The sequence below is a fragment of the Sphaeramia orbicularis genome, chromosome 12, assembly GCF_902148855.1.
Source record: "Sphaeramia orbicularis chromosome 12, fSphaOr1.1, whole genome shotgun sequence".
NCBI lineage: Eukaryota > Metazoa > Chordata > Actinopteri > Kurtiformes > Apogonidae > Sphaeramia > Sphaeramia orbicularis.
This window is the reverse complement of record NC_043968.1, coordinates 33,762,500-33,785,443: the sequence shown is the minus strand read 5'-3', so window position 1 is coordinate 33,785,443 and position 22,944 is coordinate 33,762,500. Positions and strand designations below refer to the sequence as shown.

At 39.0% G+C, this 22,944-nt stretch overlaps 1 protein-coding gene across 2 annotated transcripts in view; it reads left to right on the top strand.

Annotated features, from left to right (window-relative positions):
• The window catches only part of wnt5b (wingless-type MMTV integration site family, member 5b), a 106,279-nt gene that overhangs the window by 43,500 nt on the left and 39,835 nt on the right, over positions 1 to 22,944 (top strand). The window contains exon 2 of one of the 2 annotated variants that reach the window (XM_030149747.1): positions 19,744 to 19,835. The exons of the other annotated variant lie outside the window; for it this stretch is intronic. The gene's annotated coding sequence lies outside the window, so the exon portion shown is untranslated. The remainder of the gene's footprint in view (positions 1 to 19,743; positions 19,836 to 22,944) is intronic. 2 annotated transcript variants of the gene reach the window in all.

Below are 22,944 nucleotides of genomic sequence, written 5' to 3'. Positions count from 1 at the left end.
CATATGAATCAAAGTACCCACTTGATTACAATCATGCCAACAAAGATGTGAAACTCTTGGGTCTTTTTTTTTTTTTAAGTCTATAAGGAGTAATATAAGCTCTGTGAAGAATTTTTAACTGTATAACTGCCTAAAGTCCTGTTAAGTTTAATGCATTTGAGTAGAATTCATTTTATTTCAATACAAAAACGCAGTGAAGCAATAATTCCTTTGAGTATCCATCAGCATGTATTACACAAAACATTAAAAGATGAAAACAATGTAGAGTTGTCAAGATTTTTATAGCTCTGTTTTGTTTTTGTTTTTTTCTGTTAGACTTCTGTAGTAGCATTAAGCACATTTTAGAGTATTTTTCATATATACAGGGTGGGGAAGCAAAATTTACAATGAACATTTAAGTAAATGTAAAGTAAAGTAAATTTTATTTATAGAGCACTTTTCACAGACAGAGTCACAAAGTGCTTTATCAATTCAAATCAGAATCAAATTAAGTTTACAGAGACCCAACAGAATCCTTAAACAATCCCTAAACAGAATTTAGTTGTTTTTTCTCAGCAGGCACTACGTCAATTGTTTAGAAACCAAACATATATTGATGTCATAATCATACCTAACACTATTATCCATACCTTTTCAGAAACTTTTGCCCATATGAGTAATCAGGAAAGCAAACGTCAAAGAGTGTGTGATTTGCTGAATGTACTCATCACACCAAAGGATATTTCAAAAATAGTTGGAGTGTCCATAAAGACTGTTTATAATGGAAAGAAGAGAATGACTATGAGCAAAACTATTGCGAGAAAGTCTGGAAGATACTACTAAAGAAGAATGGGAGAAGTTGTCACCCGAATATTTGAGGAACACTTGCGCAACTTTCAGGAAGTGTGTGAAGGCAGTTATTGAGAAAGAAGGAGGACACACAGAATAAAAACATTTTCTATTATATAAATTTTCTTGTGGCAAATAAATTCTCATGACTTTCAATAAACTAATTGGTCATACACTGTCTTTCAATCCCTGCCTCAAAATATTGTAAATTTTGCTTCCCCACCCTGTATTGACTTAAGATGTGTCACTGTAGATGTGCAGATCTAAGCCTCCAGGAAGCCAAGAAAACTAGAGAAAAACTTCTAGGTGGATTATTACCCTTTAAATAAGAGGTGAGAAAATTGAAATTCAGATCGTGGATCTAGATTCTACTTCAAAAGATCGACCAGCCCTACTTCTACTGTTTTACACAAGTATCTATACTACAGTTTGAGTAAAAAAAGGCTGATGCTTTTCTACGTCTGACAAAGAGAAAAAAAAATATATATATATAATGGAAAGAGTTTTGGAGTAGCATGCATTTATAATATACACTGTTCATATTCATAATATATTCTCCTTGGCTTTTGAAACCATGTGAGATGTTTGAAGGTACTATCTTTATTCTATTGTTTTTATTTGGTAGTGGTTTATTGTTCTTATTTATCTGTTTTATTTATTTATTTTGTTGTTTTTAATAGTATGGCTTTTTAATCTATTCTTGTATTTTATTCTTTTTATTTGAGTTTTATTTATTCTTCTGTATAGCACTTTTTTCTTTTTTGTACAGTTTCTATGTCTTTAAATCTATTCTGTATTTAATTCTTCTATTTTGGTTTTAATTACTCTTCTGTACAGCACTTTGGTCCACTGCAGTTGTTTTAAAGTGCTTTATAAATAAAGTTGGATTGGGATTGGAACATTTATACCTTAAATAATATTAAACCAAAATTCATGTCCTTTTTTTCCTCTATTTTCTGCTAATTCTTCCTTCTTTCTGCTGCGTTGTCTTCAAAATTTCCTCCGTCTTACCGCCTTTATTCCTCCTTCATCAGCCTCCCTGCCATCCATCTCTAAGCCTCTGTTTCAGTCCGACTCCCCCTCTTTTCTCTCTGCTTGTCACACACACACACACACACACACACACACACACACACACACACACACAGGGCATGCTGACACTTAAACTAAGTGCACTCACACACACCCGATTTCCTTACTCCCTCCCTTTACCACCCACACAGAAACGAGGACACATACAGGCCACAACGCACACACACAAGATCCCCCCCACAAACAGAGTACTTTCAGCACTTTCGTCTTTACCATACTCAGCAAGATCAGATGTCAGCTCAACTGACACAACACACAGAGGCGGTATTTTTCTTTTCACCACGCTCTGTTTCTTCCTCCCTCTTATAGAATATATGCATTTTTAAAAACCTTCCTCCACACACACACACAGTGAGAAAGGCTGCGCGGTGATTTAACTTCAACACACAGGAGTTATGAGAGCAAAGACGATGAAGAAACGCTGATATTTAGGCAACCAAGACAGAGCGTGGTTCAGGAGCGGAGATGGATACAAACATATTTAGATGAGGTGAAAAAGACGAGAAAGAAAGGGTTAAAGGTGCTGTGAAAAAAGGTGCACAGGGAAGCAAAAAGACAACTTAGATGTTGAGATGATTTCTTTTAGCTAGACTTTTAAGTAAAGAGTATCCATCAGACCGTGAATGCTAAATAAAAACAGCTCTGTATGCGGCGCACACACTCACAAACTGTGAGTGAAACATGAATAAATGATTTTCATGCACTGACAAAACCAACACGAGCCAAGACACTCTCATACACATGCAGTCAATGTGTGTCCACATATTGGCAGCAAACGCAGTACACGACACATAAACACACATTCGCATACAAACACGCACATACAATTAAATTACATGCAGATTGTCATGCAGGCGCTATGCAATGACACGGACACGCATGCAGAAACGTGCTTTTCCCTTGCTTAGTGACATGGACATCTTTCAGTATAACACATATGTACACTTGTCACACTCACATACAAAATACAGGAATTGTACTACATATATAGTATAGACAGGTGGAATTTACTTGTTTTATATATATATATATATACACATATATATATATATGTGTATGTGTGTGTGTGTGTGTTTACTTGTATACTTTTACTACACGCCCCAATGTATTTGACATGTGCACATAACTGATTCAATTATAATAAGGATATGGAGGATTTTTCAACAGTTTAAATCTGTGTATGAACAATAACAGGCTATAGGAGCTATTGGTACCTTTTCTATATATACATAAATGAACACTTATACCTGAACACATAACTATGCAATTTTTTTCTATATTGTACCTTGATTATCGATGATTTTCTAATTTCAAAGTCAAATCCTATGTTAGCCATGATCATTAGGAAGACAAAGGGGTTTATAATTATGAGCCCTTTTCAACAAGGAGCTGAAGCCAGTATATCAGTCTCTTCCAAGCCACCAAGCTTTATTTTGTGACTTTGGTGTAGTAAAACATTAGGTCATATCCAAACTAACAAACTAACTAACCAATCAAAGCAGCGGGAGGTTGGTAACAAACATGTTCTCTGAGGCTGAATTACTGTTTTTGGCAACAGAACCTGAAGTCTGTTAAAGAGAGCGATTATAAAGGGCTGATGAGGAGGTAAAGCAGTAAAAATATCGAAACATTGCCGACACTTTAAATGAAGTTATGCTACTTTAATGGGCTTCATGTTCCTATAATAGTTTTTATACTTTATTTAACTAGTGTATAATTGCTTTTCAACTTTCAAAATAAATTGCTATTAGCTATGTCCATTTTAGAGACAATAAAATGGTTAAATGAGTAAATTAATATATTCATATTTACATAATCTTCTAACTATTGCCCCATCCACACAAATGGGGGTATTTTTCTCTACTGTGGAGCTTCTTGTTCACACGTAAATGGTGTTTTTTTTAAAGCCATAAAAGCTGAGTTAAAACAGTTTCCAGGATTTGAAACCCCAGTTTTGGGGTAAAATGGAAACTGGAAAACAATGAAGTCACATCTTATTTTGTGCAAATATGTTATTGCTTTGTGTACACCTGGAACATCAGATCCAGACATGTAAATCAGTGTATGACCTGCAGTCAGAGGTCAGCGTGGATACCTTTAGGACACAGATTGTACCAGCGTAATAATAAAGAGTACATTTTGACAACTAGAACAAACACTTCAGGTATCTTAAGTTTATAACTTAACATGTTGTTCCTGCTCAATTTCATGACAAATTAAAGCCTCTGCATCTCCTACGTCTAGTTTTAGTCTAGTCCACAGTTTTAAGTCCAACAAAACCAATGTTTGTCGAAGCATTTGTACTAGTGTGTAGTTGTTTTTACGTTATGAGATCTGTTGTAAAATGAAGCTTGTTTGAACAGAATTTTTTTTTTTAATTGGTGGAAGAAAATATTTGTATATAAAATTACTCATGTTAGTGTGATCAGGGCTTCGGTTTAATGCTTAATTAACATCATTACTGAGATTATATGCTTTAGAATAGGCTCAAATGTAGTGTAATCACTTGAATTTATTGTCACATGCATTAGTTTTTTGGATTTGGGAAGTATTGGTTACAAAACTAAATAAAATTGCGATAATATTAATAAAGCATATTCTGTTCATTATTAAATAAACCAGATTTATCATTTAAGAGTCCAGTGTACATCCATAATATTTCTCTGTTTCACAGTCTCTACTGCAAATATCCATGTGAAGGTCAGGCTGAAGCAGTAACAGCTTAAGTGCCTTGCTCAAGGGCACAGTGACGGTGGCTGACCAAGACATAGAGAGTGGTTTCCATTCATCAGATCAGAAGAGCTCCAGTGAAAACCGTGCAAGTTTCACCTTTAGGCAACCACTGCCCCTGATATATATTTAAGAGCAGGAAGCCTTCAGCTGCAAACACACACACACACACACGTACACACACATACAGCGCAGCGCAGCCACACACCATGTGTACGAGGCAGATTTGGCTCCGTCCTCATGTCTGCCATACGGTTGATTCCTCCCTGCTGTGCAAACCCTGCAGGCCAAACACACAGCACTCTGTTTGTGTGTGAAAGAGAGACGGATAGACAGGACAGAGTATAGAAAAGAAAAAGATGTAAATATTCACAGATATATTTTACCAAAGAGCCACGTGTCACAAGGAAATGAAATCCCTCAAACTTTTCTTGTTCTTTGTTGTGTGCTAAATTCACAATATACTAACTGTAGACTAAATGTGTTTTATACTCACAACATGGGACATTTACATCTCCATCAGGACACTGACGTTAGATTTCACCATTTACCACCATTGTAACTTGTGTGATGTTCTGGTCTGGAGCATCTGCACAAGCTCGATGCAGACAGACTACAGAGTTCAGAAAACCCCACAGAGCCTGGGATTCATCAGTTGAATGAATAAACAAAGAGCACTTACACCTGTGTGCAGATTTCTGCTTAATTCAAGAGGAGGTCTGGGATTATTTTTCACAGATGTGTAGAACAGTCTATGTAGAGCAGGCTGAATGAATGATATATATGGTTCTAAATGACAGCTGACTGGGGTGGGACAGGCTGATGTCATCAACAATTGTATGAAAAAAGTACTAGTGGCCAGTTCTGACCTACTGCTAAGTTTATTTGAGTTTTTAGCATTTGAAGTAATAGGACAAGTTTATGTCCTTTTTGATAGTTTGTGTTCTTTTTGATTATTAGAGGTCCATACCATGATTATATATTTCAAGCTGAAGAATAATTCTGTAAAGTTAGACATTGTAAAAGAGGTTAAAAAGAAAAAAAAAGCCATATCATTTACCTTGGATTTTGAAAAACTTCCACCAAAAAACTGTACTGACTGCAAACTTTCCTTGAAAAAAGTAGAGGGGAAGGACATTTCAGACTCCCCAGAATTCTTGAGGGGTGGGGCTGTGTGCTGAAGAACGCTGATTGGTGGAACACAGTGTGCATCTTTAGCCATATTTATAGAAAAGGATATTTCCCCATTGCCATTTTCAATACTAACGATGCACACACCAGATATTTTTCAGAAAAGTTTTCATCCTCATCCTCCCACGTCTTTTTTATCCAGATTGCATGGTTTTATGTGTGATGCAGTAAAACACAAGGAACAACAGAAGAACTTGTGCATTGACCATCCTGGTGTAATGTGTCACACAAACGATGATGCAGACTTGTCGGTTACTATTTATGGTGTGATCGTGCTTGTTTGGCCTTCCAACTTCTTCTTACCAACACCGACTGCACTGGAGGTGTAGGTGTAGAGCTTTTTTTTTTTTTTACCACTCTCTCATATGTCATTAGCTTCATTTGAATAAATTGTGGAACTTTAAGGTGTGGTGGAAACACAAACCATGCAGATTACCAGGTATTCTTTTACCCAGTGAAATAAATTCATGGAAATGTTGGTGGAAAAGGGGCTATTGTCATTAACCTGTACAAATAATGGACTGTGTTGTTTTTCGCCTTCATCTCCTGGTATGACCTCCAACTGAAATCAAAATAAGAATGACAACAAACTACCGTATTTTTCGGAGTATAAGTCGCTCTAGAGTATAAGTCGCACCAGCCAAAAAATGCATAATAAAGAAGCAAAAAACATGTATAAGTTGCACTGGACTATAAGTCGCATTTTTGGGGGAAATTTGTTTGATAAAATCCGAGACCAAGAACAGACATTTCATCTTGAAAGGCAATTTAAAATAATAATGGATTAGAGAACAACAGGCCGAATAAGGTTATGATATGCTAACGTAACACAAAGGTGAGGGGGATCTTGTCCATGTTAATAATATGATCCGGTGTCACGTTATGCTCAGTTACATGCCTTTCAACGAACTCACGGAAACTGTTGCCCTTGGCTTGGAAGTCTGCTGGCAGTTTTTGGGACTTCGTTGTCCTTGCTCTGATAGAGAGGCGGTTGCATTGCATGAAGTGGTAACACCAAGAAGGTCCTCCCGCAAAGTCATTTATATTCATCTCCTTGGCAACTACCTGTGCATGGAGACGCAACTGCACTGTTGACAAGCCTCTCCCGGTAGCACGTTGTTCAAGCACCCATGTGTGAACTCGTTCCCCTAGCTGTGGCCACCTAGCTTTTAGCCTGCGATTAGCTTTTTTTTGTTTTCTTCATTGCAGTAAGAGTAACCTCCGCTTTTCGCCAGTCCCTCACAAGTTTCTCACTCACTCCAAACTTTCTTTCTGCTGCTTGATTACCGTTTTCGGCTGCATATTTCACTACTTGCAGCTTGTAATCTGCAGAATATGATTTTCTTTTTGCTGGCATTTTTTTCAGCCCTTCTCAGTTGTCTTTATAAGTTATCGGTAATGTTGAAATTTAAAATTTTCAGTGGTACAGAAGTAGCAGGTACAGGTACACAAGCCTAGAGCGCCCTCTTGCAGTTGTCAGTGTGAAAATAACGAACATGTGAAATTATATAATAATGTATTAATAATTTCACATATAAGTCGCTCCAGAGTATAAGTCGCACCCCCGGCCAAACTATGAAAAAAAGTGCAACTTATAGTCCGGAAAATACGGTAATATGTATGGTGGAGAGTTAACAAGCCAAGATTTAGCCAAATAACAAAGCTGTGATGGTCCAATACACAGTTGTTTTTTTGTATGTTAACCAGTGCCAGAAAACAGCGATTTATCTTTAACCTTGGAGGATTTTTGACGGAGTAACTGAGCTATGACTGTCTAACTGTTGAGCAGATATTTTATAGACCTCTAATGGATACAAAAGGAATAGAGATGCAGAAAAGAGATGCAGACATTTTCATCAGTCAGACAACTTTTAACTTGAAAAGACCAGTTTGGATGTTGTTTTTACATGTCTGTTGCAGATCACAAAAAGACACTGACAGGCTAATAGTGGTGCGTATTGTACATCCTGTACATACTGTTTTGTTTATAGCAGTACTTTTCTCCTTTATATTTAAATGACTTAAGTAATACACAAAAAAAGATTTTGGCATATTTTACCATGTCAGTGCAGCTTCTTGTAGGCAAATCATTTGGAGCAAAAAACAAGATGCTAAGAAAGAAAGACAGAGTCTGCAGCCTCTGAACCTGCATAGACAAGCTCAGTCAGGCTGTTTTGGTGAAAGAGAGAGAGTGAGAAAGCAAGGATGTTTTGACAGCTCGGAGCCATCACAGCAGCACAGACAGCCTATGCCTGTGTGTCTGTCTCCAAGGTTGCAGGTGTTTGTGTGTCTGTACACGTACTGTATTTGTGTATGTGTGTCTGGATGTGCACAAAAGACTAAAGGCAGAGACAGACAGTGACGTTTCTTCTGATTCAGAGACAAAGAGAGAAAAAGGAAGTCTAGCAAAAGCCCGGATGAAGGGCAAATAAAAAAGATGTAAGACTGTATCTGTGTGTGGTGTGTATAAATGTGGGTATACATATTGATAGATGTCAGGGCACCTGCCACCACATCCCATCATGCGTCATTCTGGTCCTGACACAAGTCAAACCCCCTCATTAGAGCAGTGCTGATGAGCAGGAAATGTGTCCACACAGTTTCATGTGGCATTTTCAGTGCATGGGCCTTGTTCCCAGCTCTTTCACATTATTCTGTCTGTGTCTCTTACATACTCTTCATCAGCATCACCTTCACACAGCTCCTCACAGTCACACTGGGATGTGCCCCGAACAAACTCAGTCTTCTGCAGCTTCCACTGAGCTGATCTGGAGCAGCTGGAGGAGAGGTGTTTTGCTCAAGGGCACCTTGACTGAGTTTTGTCTAGTTTTGAAGGACGTGAGACTGTCCTGTATTCACACTTCAACATGTCACAATTATTACATCATTGTCTTATCAGAAGTATTTGTGATAACTACCAGAGATGTGCACAAATAATCAATTACTCAAAATGATAAGCATAGTCGACACCTTTTCTCTGTGTCGACTAATTTTCGAGGAAGCGAACATGGACCACACAGATACTGGGAGGCCACAGTAGTAACCACTGCACCACCATACTGCCTTTTGAATATTTAAGTAAATATTAATTATATTACTTACCAGGCCTTTTCAGGTTTGTAAATAACACTAAAATTGTGATAAGTATTTATTTTGTATAATTGAATTTTTTTTTCTTTTGGTTCTAATGTATATAATTTGCTTTGGGCATTGGCTTCATTGGCTTTTGTTGGTGGTTCTATTGTGTTTTTATAGGGATGTCAAAATAAACGTGTTAACACAGATTAATCCATCATCATGATTAATCTGATTAAAAATTTTAATGCAGTTAACCCATCTGCAGTGCAGAATGCCTCTGAACATCTCTGACAACGCATTTGGGGCAGTTTGTCCAAGTAGAGTTACCATCGCACATGTGCAAATGGGCAGTTGATCCAGTAGTGACGGACATAAAGTATTAAGCACACTCTGTAGGAAAGAGTTTTCTTTTCACCGAAGCACTTCCATCTTAAAATACCACATTAACACAAAGCATACATTAGTCGGGGATTAATTTCTAGCACTTCGTCTAAGGTGTTGCCCAGCTTGTGGCAAACATGTTAAAGCTGTGGGAGACTTTCGTCACCAATTTTTCATCAGATCTGTCAAACCCCAGTCATAGCCTGAGTATCATGGATCTGTAAGTGTTTCTGTGATTCCTCACCTGAATCTCTTCCCTCAGGGTGAACAATTTCTAAGTGTACTCCACCATAAACAATTCATTTGTTTAAAAACAGAGCCAGTAGGTAACTCGGGCATCTTCGAAATTTTGTCGCGACGTGCATTGTGGGAAGGGGAGGTTCGTGCAGCTGACTGGCAGCAGCAGTGTCACCATGTGATATCATATGGCTGCAACAAACATGACACAGAAACGGCTGGAGGGAAGTGGAGCAAGCGGAGCTCCGCCTGGCAGGGGCAGATGCTACAAACACGACGTTTCTGTGTCGTTTTTGTTGCGGCCATTTGATATCATATGGTTGCACTGCCGCTGCCAGTCGGCTGCGCGAACCTCAGCTTCCCACAATGCACGTCGTGACAAAATTCCGAAGATGCCCAAGTTACCTACCGGCTCTGTTTATAAACACATGGTTTGTTTATGGTGGAGTACACTTCGAAATTGTTCATCGTGAGGGAAGAGATTCAGGTGAGTAATCACAGAAAGACTTACAGATTCATGATACTTGGGCTATGACTGAGGTTGGACAGATTTGATGAAAAATTGGTGACGAAAGTCTCCCGCAGCTTTAAGTGCATATATATTCCCTTCTTGCAAAATGAAACATGATTAACATAGATTAAAAATGAATGATATTTATTGTGATTAGTCTAAATTAATCTACATTAACTCTGTGATTAATTTGATTAAAAATTTTAACCGTTTGACAGCACTATCTTTTTATATGTCTGAAATTCTTTCATTCATTCATTACTTATTAGGTGTACAAATATCTGCATAAATAATTTAAGTAATGCTTTATTTATCAAGGACAGTCTCATGTAGATACAGGGTCATGTTGATCATGGAGTCCTGTTCAAAATGGCCCCAACTAACAGTAGAAAATAATTTAACTTATAAAGAACATAAATGAAACAATATCACAAAAGAAACACAAATGAACACAAAAAGACAACCAAATGACCAAACAAAACCATTTCTATGACAATGACATAGGTTGTCAGCTGTACTTGAACTTCAGTCAGTCAGAGTATTTGCATCATTGACCCTCGAGTCACAAACCATCTTATTTCAGCTGCTGCCATCAGGCTATTGATGCAGCACTTGACCATAGCTGACAACTAATATTTGTCCTTCACATGACAAAAAAAACCCAAACAAAACACTTGAAATATTTTCCGAATGGTTCAATTAAAATTGGTTGGAGCCGTTAGTTGTGTCATCCAAGTTCACCTGATCTTGACAAGCTCAAATATGAACTGGTACATTTGGAACTAAGAGGAAAGTCTAACCATTTCCAGGAAAGCAGATTCTATGATGATTTATCATGTTTGTACAAGACACTGAGTTTCTTCTGACAATCTGTCTCATACATTCTCATTGTTTCGCTGCCTGTTTGCCAGACATCGAGTGCACATGAGCAAACAGGCAGAGTGAGTGTTTGACGTGTGTGTGAGAAGAGGGTTGTCATTTTAAGAGGCCAAATGATAGGAGGATTGTGTGTGTGTGTGTGTGCGTGTGTGTGTGTGTGTGTGTGTGTGCACATGTGTGTGTGTGTGTGTGTGTGTGTGTGTGTATGCTGGCATGTGTGTTAACAATGTACCCTCATGTCCTCTGTGTCAAAGCCTGGCTAAATCAAGTGAACCATGCTGTGTGCGTGCGTAGGTGTGTGTGTGTGTGTGCGTAGGTGTGTGTGTGTGCGTGTGTGTGTGTGTGTGTGTGTGTGTGTGTGTGTGTGAGTGTGCGTGTGTGTCAGACGTGCAGGGCCAGATCAATATGAGCTAATCAATAGGAAAAGACAGCTAGAAGGACCTTGGGGACAGCAGATACACACCTGGTGTTCACACACAAACACACACACACTCACAGAGACTCCTTTTCTCTGCTGCTTTTTTGTATTCCATTCTCACTTTCCCTCTTTATATTCTCTCCACCCCCACATCTCTCTGTCTCTCTATTTCTCTATTCATCTGTTTTGTAAACCTCTTTTTTGCATAAACACACTAATTATCTCCCTCTTTATTCTTTCACTCTGTCAAAGCTACAATCACACATGTCACCGCCTAATTTCTGTGCTCTCTCTCTCCTTTCCACGCTCGATTCGGTATCTAAAGTCAGTGCTTCATTATTTTTCATTTGTTTTTCTTTGAAGTTGTACAGACAAGTAAAGAAAAGGGGGGAAAAATCAGGTCTGACTTTCCGACCACAACTCACACAGTTCAGTATTAGAGACACGCTGTGTTCAAGTAGCAAACAAACCCGGTACTGCAGGTTTTTTCAAGTCTGACCGCATCTGTTGAAGCAGCAGTGGAAAGATGAGGTCTGCGCTACACCACGGTCAACCAGGTCTGGCTGCTGGCACACATCTGAGTCCAGTCTGTAGCACATGTGCTGCATTTGAGGTAGGCTGCATATGCAATGCTGGTTGGAAATTGAATCACACACCCCTTGTTTTCTCCAATCTGACCAGTTCAGTGCGATTGATGTGAATAATTTCAACACAAGTCTGTTGTTTATGGCTCTGTGTTCAAAACCTGGTGCCAGAGACTTCTGTCAGATCTACACACCTAGAAAGCAAATGTAGATCTTTTTTTTCCTGCATAAGTGTAAATGTAGCTTTTCCTAAATCCTGGATTGGCAGGCTGGTTATCAGGAAGCACACCACAGCTGTGTTGGACCCTCTGAGTCTGCGGCTCTTTCAGTTCAATTCACTCAACATGCAAATTGAAACTGTAATTCATTTACTGGGAGATAAGAGCGCTACTCTGTCTCAATAATGCCTTTATAGATTGAATATTAAATAACTTTCTGATGGGGATTTTCTTATGGTTTGAATGTCCACTTCCTGGGTTAAGTGGATTGAATGGGAAGTGACCCAGCTATTCACTCAATTAAATTCAGCACAGGTTCACACAAGTTCTCACATTGGAAAATGCCTTTTAATGGGCATTTCGCCAGGTTAGGTCAGCCAGAGACCAGTTGTTTTATGTGATGTGGTGAAGCTTTTTCATCACATTTAGAAATGTTGCCAGATGATGTCACCAGGGTTATCTGGGTTGGATTTTAAGACTGCAGTTGTTCAACAGAAACCCTTTGTTACTCCATCGCCCAAAGGTACGGAAGAGGATTAGGGCCACTGAAAAAAAAAAAAAAACATCCTCTATTTTTATCATTATTATTATTATTATTATTATTATTATTATTATTATTATTATTATTATTAGTCTGAGAAAAAAGTCAGAATTCTGAGAAAAAAGTCAGAATTCTGACTTTTTTCAATAGCATGCCAGTGAGCGCCTAGGTGCTAGCTAATGTTAATGCATACAGAGCTGTGCTTAAGCTAGCTATATCAGCATTAGTAGGCATGCTAGTGAGTAAAGAAAATGGATACACACATGAAAATCTACAATAGCTCTTCCTGTTTACTGAGGACTTCCACACTATTTTATTTCACACTATTATTCCACTGGAAAATAAACTTACCTTCCCGCGATGAAGAACACCGGGCCTTCAATTCACAATGATGACAATCTGACCGAGAACCATTAGCCACTTAGCACTTACTTCTCCTGCCTCTAATACAAGCAAAACAACAAGCAAAACTCCCATCTGCTCATCTAATAGTGAAAATGGCTTCTGCCAGAACCCCACAGATGCATAAAAAGTCACCTAGATCCATCATTATGTCAGCCTGCTGTACTCCCGCATGTCATAAAGCGAGTGACACTCTCCCTGAAAGTAAGAAAAAAAAGGAGGAGTTCTGCAAAAAAAAGTCAGAATTCTGACTTTAATCTCAGAATTCTAACTTCTCAGAATACTGATTTTAATCTCAGAATTCTGACTTTTTTCTCAGAAAAATAATAATAATAATAAAAAGGTCAAATTTTTTTTGGTTTCAATTTACTTCAAACTTGGCACATATATAGAAGCAATTTATATGCTGACATCAGCACACGCATAGACATGATGTCATCAGCTGGATTGATGCCAAAATAAGCTACAATATGTGCGAGGGGCAGGGTTTGTTGTGCCTGGTCCCACTTGTTGTAAGCAGTTTTTTATTAGATCTGTAATACATACATCCTGCATCATGTTTTGTTACAAACTGGTTGAGGATGTGCTGGTCTGTTAACTGGGGATGCAGCCTTTAGAAGACATGAACATGCTGGAGGGATTTACTCCCATATAAACTGGGAAGTTGGAATAACAACCTGGAACACCAATGTGGACTTCAAAACAGTAGACAAAGTTGTGGTAAATGCTATATTTCCTCAAATAAAAACTGGGTGACAAAATTAAGGCATGTCTTTGGTCACAAAAAAATAAAGGCCAGACCCCAAACACAGGCCAGAGAAAAACATAAGGCTACCGGTGCTTCTATATGTCAGTTTCAACAACACTGATTTAATATTCTCACCAATATAATCATACTATTTTCTACACTTTGCTGTTCACTTTCAGTCACTGAGGATTTGTGTGTTAATGTTTCAGCCAAAGTGTAGTTTGCAGAAACTTACAAGCTCCACCAGATGGTCCTACAGAAACATTAAAGGACTTTTCATTAGAAATGGTTAAGGAAGTGTTTTATTAACAGCACAGTGGAATAAACAGAAGCAGATCAAAACAAGGTGTTGTCCAATATATGACTAGAGTGAATGACAAGTGAGGACTTGGCTCCATAAAGGCTTTCTACCTTATGCAGTTGACGTAAATGAAAGTACTGCACTCTAATTGAAGAAATAAATTAAAATGTTATTTAAAACGTCTGTCATAGTTGTAGCTCATTAAATCAGTTGAGTACCTTGCAACCTCTCATCTGTAGATATACTACCAATGTCACTGTGTTTGGATCTGTAAAGTAACCATGGATGCATTATTAAAACTGAATATCAGACTGTAAAACGGTGTCCTTTTACCAAAAAAACTTGCTTACTGACATGTACACCAAAATGTTTCTGACTTGAGGTTATCTACATGTTATGAGCTTGCATTTCACCTCTTACTTGCCCCCTTCCACTCAGACCAATAGTATACTGCAGGGACTTCACATATTTTACTCTCTCTTCATCTGTTTTCTTGGCACCACAAAGTTTAAGATATTTAAATCCTCCATGTGAAAAAAAAGTCATAACAAATAGAGTTATTATATGTTATAATAGTAATGTCAGATGTGGGTGTTCTGTCTGACGATCACAGAGGATTGTAATTATTATTGACTTATTTATTTATTTATTTTTGCACCAATGCAGTGAGTGGCCAATGGGTGACGTAAGTGGTAGTACCATTCTTTTAATAATGCATCCATGAAAATACAGCACAATGCATCGTTTTAAACTTTTAGACAGTTGCAAACCTGACTAGATTGGTATTGATTGTTCAGCTTGTTGCTTGGTGTGATGCCATTTCCAACTCCAACTTTTGAGGTTGCAACACAGCCTAATAATGCAACAGTTTGTTTCAGCAGTTGTACGATAAAGTCTTTGGAACGTGTCACAATTTACCAACCTGTGCTGTTTAATTTAGGGCCATGTCCACAAAAACTGCATCTTTTCCTATCCAATCTTTTTTTTTTTGGTCGTCTTCAAAGAAGTGCTCCATAAACACAGAGTCATTTCAGGAAATATCTGCGTTCACATGAAACCACTGAAAACAACGTTGTACAAATACCAGGCCTGTATGTGGTGTTGTAAAAAAATCGGAGAAGAAGACATGGAACATCCACATAAAATATGCTTGGTTCCATCGGGTCTGATCCAGTATTTCATTCTGGTTACCCCTCTCTGCAGTAGATCCAAGTGCATGTAGTGCACATTGTTAGCTATGGTTGTTTGTTGCTCATTGTAATGAAAGAACAGCCAAAGATTTGGATTCAATATTTCCAATCAGCTCAATAGCTGTTGTAACATGAGCACTACTCTTTAGTCTGCCATTGTTGTTGTGAAGTGGTGTCTTGCTTCTGGGATGAAAGGTTAGAGAGGGTGGGGCTATGACATCATCATTTTAGAAAAGTTGCAGTTTGGTCATACAGACGAAGACGTGAAACTGGTGTTTTCAAATTTATCCACTCTGCGACCAGGTTTCAAAAAGCTGCAATTTCAGTGACTGAAAACACCGGTTTCGTGTGGACAAAAGGCCTATCTGATACAAAACATTTGCGGATACAACTGAAACCGTCTTCGTATAGACAGGGATAGACTATTCTGTCTAAAGCAAGTCCCCTAACTTATTGGATTGTGATTATTGAGTCATGAGTGAACAGGATGCAACCACTGTAGCTGCAGCAACAGCAGCATAACTTTATTTTTCTGGCCTAAACCTATTTTGGTTATGATTAATGTTGTTTCGACTCTCTTTCCTGTCTCCATAACTTTTGTTTGGTTCTTCCAGCTGCCTCTTGTGGAATGTATTGCCTGGTAAAGGTTGTTCAATTGTCAATTTTCAATCACCTCACCTATGTACGAACTACAGGTTTAGTCAGGAATCACACTCTCAACTTTTGTCTCGTGTTCTTTTCACTCACTGTTCCTCGTTCCTCCACTCTTTTACCCTCCCAACAGTTCTAACATGAACCCAAAAAAGCCTTGAAAAATAATCCTTGTTAACGTTGTGAAATCTCTCTGTTCCAATGCACAGCGTTTCCTGTCAAACATGCTCTAAAACCCTGTCGACTGTTGCTGCAGTTTTCTGCCTCCCTTTCTGCCCATTTCCCCTGTTCGAGAAAAGCATGACAAATTTTAAACTGAATAAAAAGAAAGAAAAAGTTTCTCTTTATTGATGCTAGAATGACAAGCTGAACTGACAGGAAGGTACAGAGAGCCGGCAGGAAAAGCAGAGACAACCCGATGTCTATGAACATGCATTATGCACATACACTTTCAATCACATGTGCACAGGAAGACAAGCGCACACAAGTGCACCACACCTCCCACGCTACCAAAACACTGTCTCACCTGACAAATTAGAATGTGTGCAAGCCTGCCAGTTTTTGACATTGCAGATATCTGTCACATTTCTGTCAGCGCTTCACGTGGTTTCACATCGAGACAAAGAAACCCAAAAAGAACCCAAACGTCAATCTCCTCCATCCCTCCTTCTGTCTTTCTCTTTCTATCTATGTCCATCCTCCCTCCTCCTTTTCTCCACCTGGTGCTGTGGAATGAAGCCGGAACAGGGAGCAGAAGTCAACATCACATACTGCATAATTCGCAGTCTCCCCTTGTAATTGCAAAGGTTTCCATAAAAGATTCAACAACAACGTCCATGGTTTGATTATAAATGAAGCGGGGTCTTATGGTTTCAAATTAAAGATTTAGTGTGTTGTTTTCTTATTCAATATGCCATTGCTAACACTGACTGAGCAAAACTGCCTAGAATGGCTAATGGTAGGCGGATAAAATGTGACGATACTTCTGATGGATCTGCAATATATGGCATGGAGTAGCAGAGATAAAATACATAAATATTTGCACTATACTGGCCAACAAGAAACACTTGATGGTGTAGTATTTAGTAGCAAATGTCCAAGTAACAGCATGCAGTAAAAAATAAATAAATAAATAAATAAATAAATAAATAAATAAATAGGAGCTAATGAGTGCAGGATTTAATGGGTTATTTATGTCAATTTGGAAAGTGCACCTAAAATTCACACTGCTCTTGTTGTAACTTTATTACTCTGCCCCCGAAGGGGAGGCAAGGGGTATTCTTTTTGGTTTGGTTTGTTTGTTTGTTAACACTTTAGCAGCACAACTGTGGGTTGAATTCATACCAAATTGGGTTTACAGATTGCCAGCGACCCAGAATAAATGTCTTTACATTTTGGGAAAAGTAGGTTAAAGTTCAAATTTTTTAATGAATTTTTAAAATCTTTTTTTTCCCATTTACTTATAATGGGTGAAATTTCACATGTCTGTAGCAGCAAAACTTGGTTGAATACCATTGGAGGACCATGCATTTCACACTTACACCTTCAGTAGTGCTTCGTCTGAATCAATCCACCTCTCAAAAACTATTTTATGGTTATAAAAACCATCGTATTATGCAGAAATGCAGTATAAAGAGCCGTTGCATCGCGGATAGACAGCTCGTGTTGCCAGAATAAATGCCTTTACTGAATAAACAAACCCGGGGTGCACAAGTCTCCTACTGCAGCTACAGCTGCAACAGACATAAAAAAGCATCAATAATAACCTCATAAACTTGCAATATTATTTAGGAAAATAGCAACATTTTACTCACCAAAAATTCTGATTATCTGTACACAAAATCCATCCTCCTTTCTTTCCTCAAAAAGAGTTCAACTATTCTGTTGGACAGATTATCTGTGGGGGTTCCGGTCGTAGTTAGTGGAGTCAAAGTGACGGACAAATCCTTTTCCTGGTTAGGGTTAGGGTTTGCTAGCTTCAGAACTGTCCGACCTTTCATAACGATGTCCAGCTTTTCTTGAAAAGTCCATCTTGAAAATGGCTTTGACAATGAATCTGCATCCAAATCCATTTCTTCTCCTCCTTCAGCCGTTGTGTTTTGACAAAACAGCTATTAAACCAACACAACTATACTTATGTTTGTGCAGCTCGCTACAGGTGCAGTTTGCTAGCTTTGGCTAGTACGCTCTCTGACTATCCAATCACAGGGTGTGAATATGCTGACGTTACTGTACACCTGCTAGAGGGCCTTGGTGTTGCCAACTCAAAATCTGATTGGTTGAAACAACAGTTTCATCGAGACTTATGTTTTGCTAGAGGGCCCGCAGAACTGATTGTGAGGGCCTCCAGGCAGATTTCTTTGACTTTGACCCTACCTGGCAACAAATGATGGCTGAAATGTGATTGGTTAGATGCTTTAATATGAAAATACAGGTCTGGAGGCAGCACAACCAGGGGAAAAACTATGAAAGGAAGCGGACAGACCATTTGGAATTATTTAGTAAGTATTCATGGACAAAATATAATTAACATCATTCTGTGATTCAGTTGTTTTTTTAGGCCAGAGAGAAAGCCTTGCAGGCCCTGACGGCCCACCACTGTTGAATATATATCAAATTGGATTTATAGATTGCCAGTGACCCAGAACAGATCTGGTTACATTTGGGAAAAGTAGGTTAAAGTTCAAATTTTTTTATGAATTTTTAAAAAACATTTTTTTCCATTTACTTATAATGGGTGAAATTTCACATGTCTGTAGCAGCAAAACTATTGGTTGAATTCATACCGAATTGGGTTTATAGATTGCCGGTGAGCCAGAATAGATCTGGTTACATTTTGGGAAAAGTAAGTCAAAGTTGTAATTTTTTATGATTTTTTGAACACCAGACAGTACTCTTTACATCCCAGTGCACCAAAGAACAACTTTGCAACTAGTAAACCATTTCAGTTGAATAAAACGATTCATCTCTCCTGGTGTTTAATTCATTATAAACTGTGCCTTATTTGGAAGTGAGACTTTCAGCTATAAAATGAGAGACACAGTAGTTTTCTCAGCGAATCAGCATGTTTATTATGTTGCATGTTTCCAGAAAAGCCACAGTGGCGTCTCCATCCACCACCCTTTTAGTCAAGGAATAATCATAATGTACTAAAATCCTTCTTCTTCTTAAAACAGAATAATCATAATTATTCATTTAGGGAGTGGTTGATGTCACTGTTCTTCTTCTGCTGCAAAAGTTGATGTTCTGAAATGGAAAGAATTATTTTTGACCTTCCCCTAAATTCTTAGCTTTGTAGAAAAGCAGCTCATTACTTTCTGAGGAATGTGCAGCAGAGGTGTGTGTGCGTGCCTTGTGTCCAACTGAAAATAATTAGCTGGTCTGTTGGGCAGCGAAGTGTGAGAGAAGCAGTAGCAGCATTTCTGAATAAACTTGCAATATGTGTGTGTGTGTGTGTGAACGTGTGTGTTTCTAATGCCAACCGCTCTTGAATTTTAGGTGGGGTTTTAGTATTTTGGAGGAGTGCGTGTGTGTGCCAGACGGTATTTTAACATGGTTAGTCGACTTCTAGCAGCCCACAGTCAAACAGTGACTCACAGATTCCTCTCTCTTTCTCCCCTTCTCTCTGTCTTTCTCACCAACCTCACTTTTTTCTCATCTGTTTCTCCCTCTATTTCGTTCTCTTTTTCACCACTTTTCTTGGTTTTCTGGACTTTTTCTCTGTTTCTCTGCCTTACCACCCCCTCTCTTTCTGTCTTTGCAGGCTGGGTGCTGACTATAGCAGACTTTAGGACAGAGGTGCTTTTTACTCTGCTCCTCCCCCTCTTTTCTCCGACTGTGCCAGCCCTAAACCCAGTAAGTTTCAATAAGACCATACCATGTTCCTACTCTAACTCCACTGGTGATTATCATTTTTAAGCTGAAAATGTACACACCTTAGGTTTTACATGTCTAAGGTTAAGAAATAAAGATGAAAATCTATACATTAATCTCACTGAAGTCAAGGTTAAAAATTAAAATGTCTGTTTGACAGCTGTCCAACTTTGATTTGTTAAAAAGTTAGTGCTAAGTCTCATTTCTGCACCACACAATCAGTAGAAACATGCAGGCACAAACAGGACACACAGTCACAAGAACACTAACAGAGGGAAGGTCGTTTGACTATTAGAGACAACAAAATCAAAAGCAATGCCAAATGTTCTTGACTGTAGCTACTGATAAAGTTTCCTGACACACACTTATATATACACACACACAGGCACACACACATACACCCTAAGGGCCCCAGGGACTTCAAAGAGCCGTCTACTGTACCTCAGCGACACCTCAACACCAGGTGCCGCAGAAAGGAGAAATGAGGGAGGGTGGAGGGGTGGCAGATAGAAATGGAAATGGTGAGATGGGAGAAAGAGGGGAGAGATAGGGAGGGAGAGGGAGGGCAGGCGGGCGGGCATAATGAGGGAGAAAGAATCGAGTCAGAGGTGGAAAGGGGGTCGAGCGGAGAAAGAGAAAGGAGGGGTGAGCAACCTGATTTGAGCCAGGTAAAAAGAAAGAAGGAGGGAAGAAACAGGGCCTGAAGTGCACAAGTGGAGATGAAAAGAGAAACTGTTCAAGATGAGGAAGAAAGAAATGTACAAGAACAAAGAGGTGTGGATGAAAGCTGCACAACAAGCAAACCGAGACTTAAAAACGGACCAAAAAGACAGACAGACAACACGGCAGACACCAGAGACAGTGTTGCAGCCAAAGACAGGGAGATGTGGGGGAGGGCAGTAGCACACTGCTGCTAATACCCCTACTGCTTTGTTGTGAAGAACCCCAATTCCCCTTTTAATGGTGAACTATTCCTTTAATGATAGCAGTAAAACACAGCCATACACACACATACACACACACACACACACACACTCTTACACACGCACACACACACACACACGCACACACACACACACACACACACACACACTGCTGTTCCTCTCTCCCTGACAGGAAATGTGGTTCAGAGCAGAGCTACCAATGTGACGAGTCACAGTTCAACTTTTACAACTTACAGGCCTGACACACGCTTACACAAGAAGCGACTTCAAATGCAAAAACAGCGTTTATAGCATACAAAGGTTTTATCAGCAGCCTATATGTGGCAAAAGGTTGGCTTTTGTCTAATTTGGGCGCCTTCATGCTTTTGAGTTAACCAGTTCAGAAGCTGTCAGTCATGTAAACAGGCTGGATCTGTGGGTTTAAAGAAAGAAAGTCACCTTGAGAGTGAGATATATTCTTAACATAAAGCCATTTGGTGCAAGGTTTGATCTCTGCTACCTTACAGTGCAATGAGTGCGCACATCAGTGCATGGCTGCCACGCTGAAACCGAGAGAAATGAACCCATGATGAACACATAAAGGGAGGTGAAGCTGAGGAGCAGCACAGCAGTAGCTTTTAGACTCATCCTCAAGTATGTTTGTGGGTCCCGCGGGTGGATTATGTCAGAATACTTTCTTAAAACTGCTGGTCAGCCGTTGTGTAAAGTACTAAACTTTTATATTCAACAACAGACTAGAGTATCAACAGGCTACAACTGAAAGAAGCTTGTGGGAAAGCTGAGTATGTCTCCTTTGGATTTAGAACTGAAATCTTGTGCTTGCATCTCAAAACCACAAAGCGTACTGACAGAATATCCAAAACTGACTAGAGTTGCAGAAAACTGTGCTTTTGCTGGGTGCAAATTTAAAAAAAGGAAGTGGAAGAGTGCTTAAAAGGAGCCAGTGGAAGTGGATAAAAAAAACTTTACTTATGTACTTAAAAGAGCTTCCAATTTTATTCTTTCAAATTATTCTGTTGTACAGTAAAATATTGATGACTCTTTAGTTATTTTAATTAAAAGACAATGGAAACGTATGTTTTAGACAGATATGCAGTATAACCTGCACTGCTGAACACTCCACAAACACTGGAACTTATGATGAATTGGCTTTCACTGTCATCACACACTGTACAAGACAACTGTTTGATCTGAAGGACAACTTAAAGTTTTTTACATAAAGTGCGACAGTTATTCACAGGTGGCCTTCACATTAACATCAGACAGGTACGATGAGCTAATGGGAAAAAAATGTTGATGCGTCCTTGACGATGACACAGAATCTGCAGTGGCTTCAGCAGTGGGATTCTGGATCTGATTCTGACCTCTGACCTCCCAGTGGAGGGTAGGAAACACAAAGAGATCTCCCTACGGGGATTAATAAGGTATCACATTATCATTTGAATACAGCTGATTGTATCTTTGTCAGTCTACCTTTCAGGCTGCAGACCTTTCTGTAGAAAAGCATGATATGGTCTTGTCCTGGTAAGTCTCTTGTATGTTCTGAGAGAAATCTGGAGACACAAATGTCAAATCATAAAGAAACACTCATCTCTGTTGTACACCTCCCATTTCTCTTTTCATTTTCATTTTCAAGCCGCAATTTATTACAGTGTTGCAGATCTTTTCCTTTAGGCTTTTGAGTTTATTTGTATTTCCCTCGCTGCCATGCTTCAGTGTTTTGGATTTTATAACTCGCCTAGTCTATCCCTGTCATTAGTTAACTGTTAGAAATGTGCAAAATGTTTTCTGAGATGAACAAGTGAAAGTACAATACAACAACTTCAACTATTGTTAGCCTCTCAACTGTTAAAGCTTAGATACTAGATGTTCTTTAAGATGTTTTTGGGGGAAAGCAGCACAAAATGTCACAGACACATCTTTCACATCTCACTGTGCAGTCGTTGCAGTGTTGTTGCACAAGACCAAAGGGCAGCTAAAGCAAACTTAAGAAACAGCAAACACTGACATTCTCTGTGTGTGTGTCTCTTTCCGTCTGTCTCTGTCCCTGTGGTCAACAATCCCTCTGCTGGCCTTTATCCCCAAATCCCCATGGACAGAGAGTCAGGAGGGAGAAAATGCTTAAATGCTTTGAATGATGGTGTGGA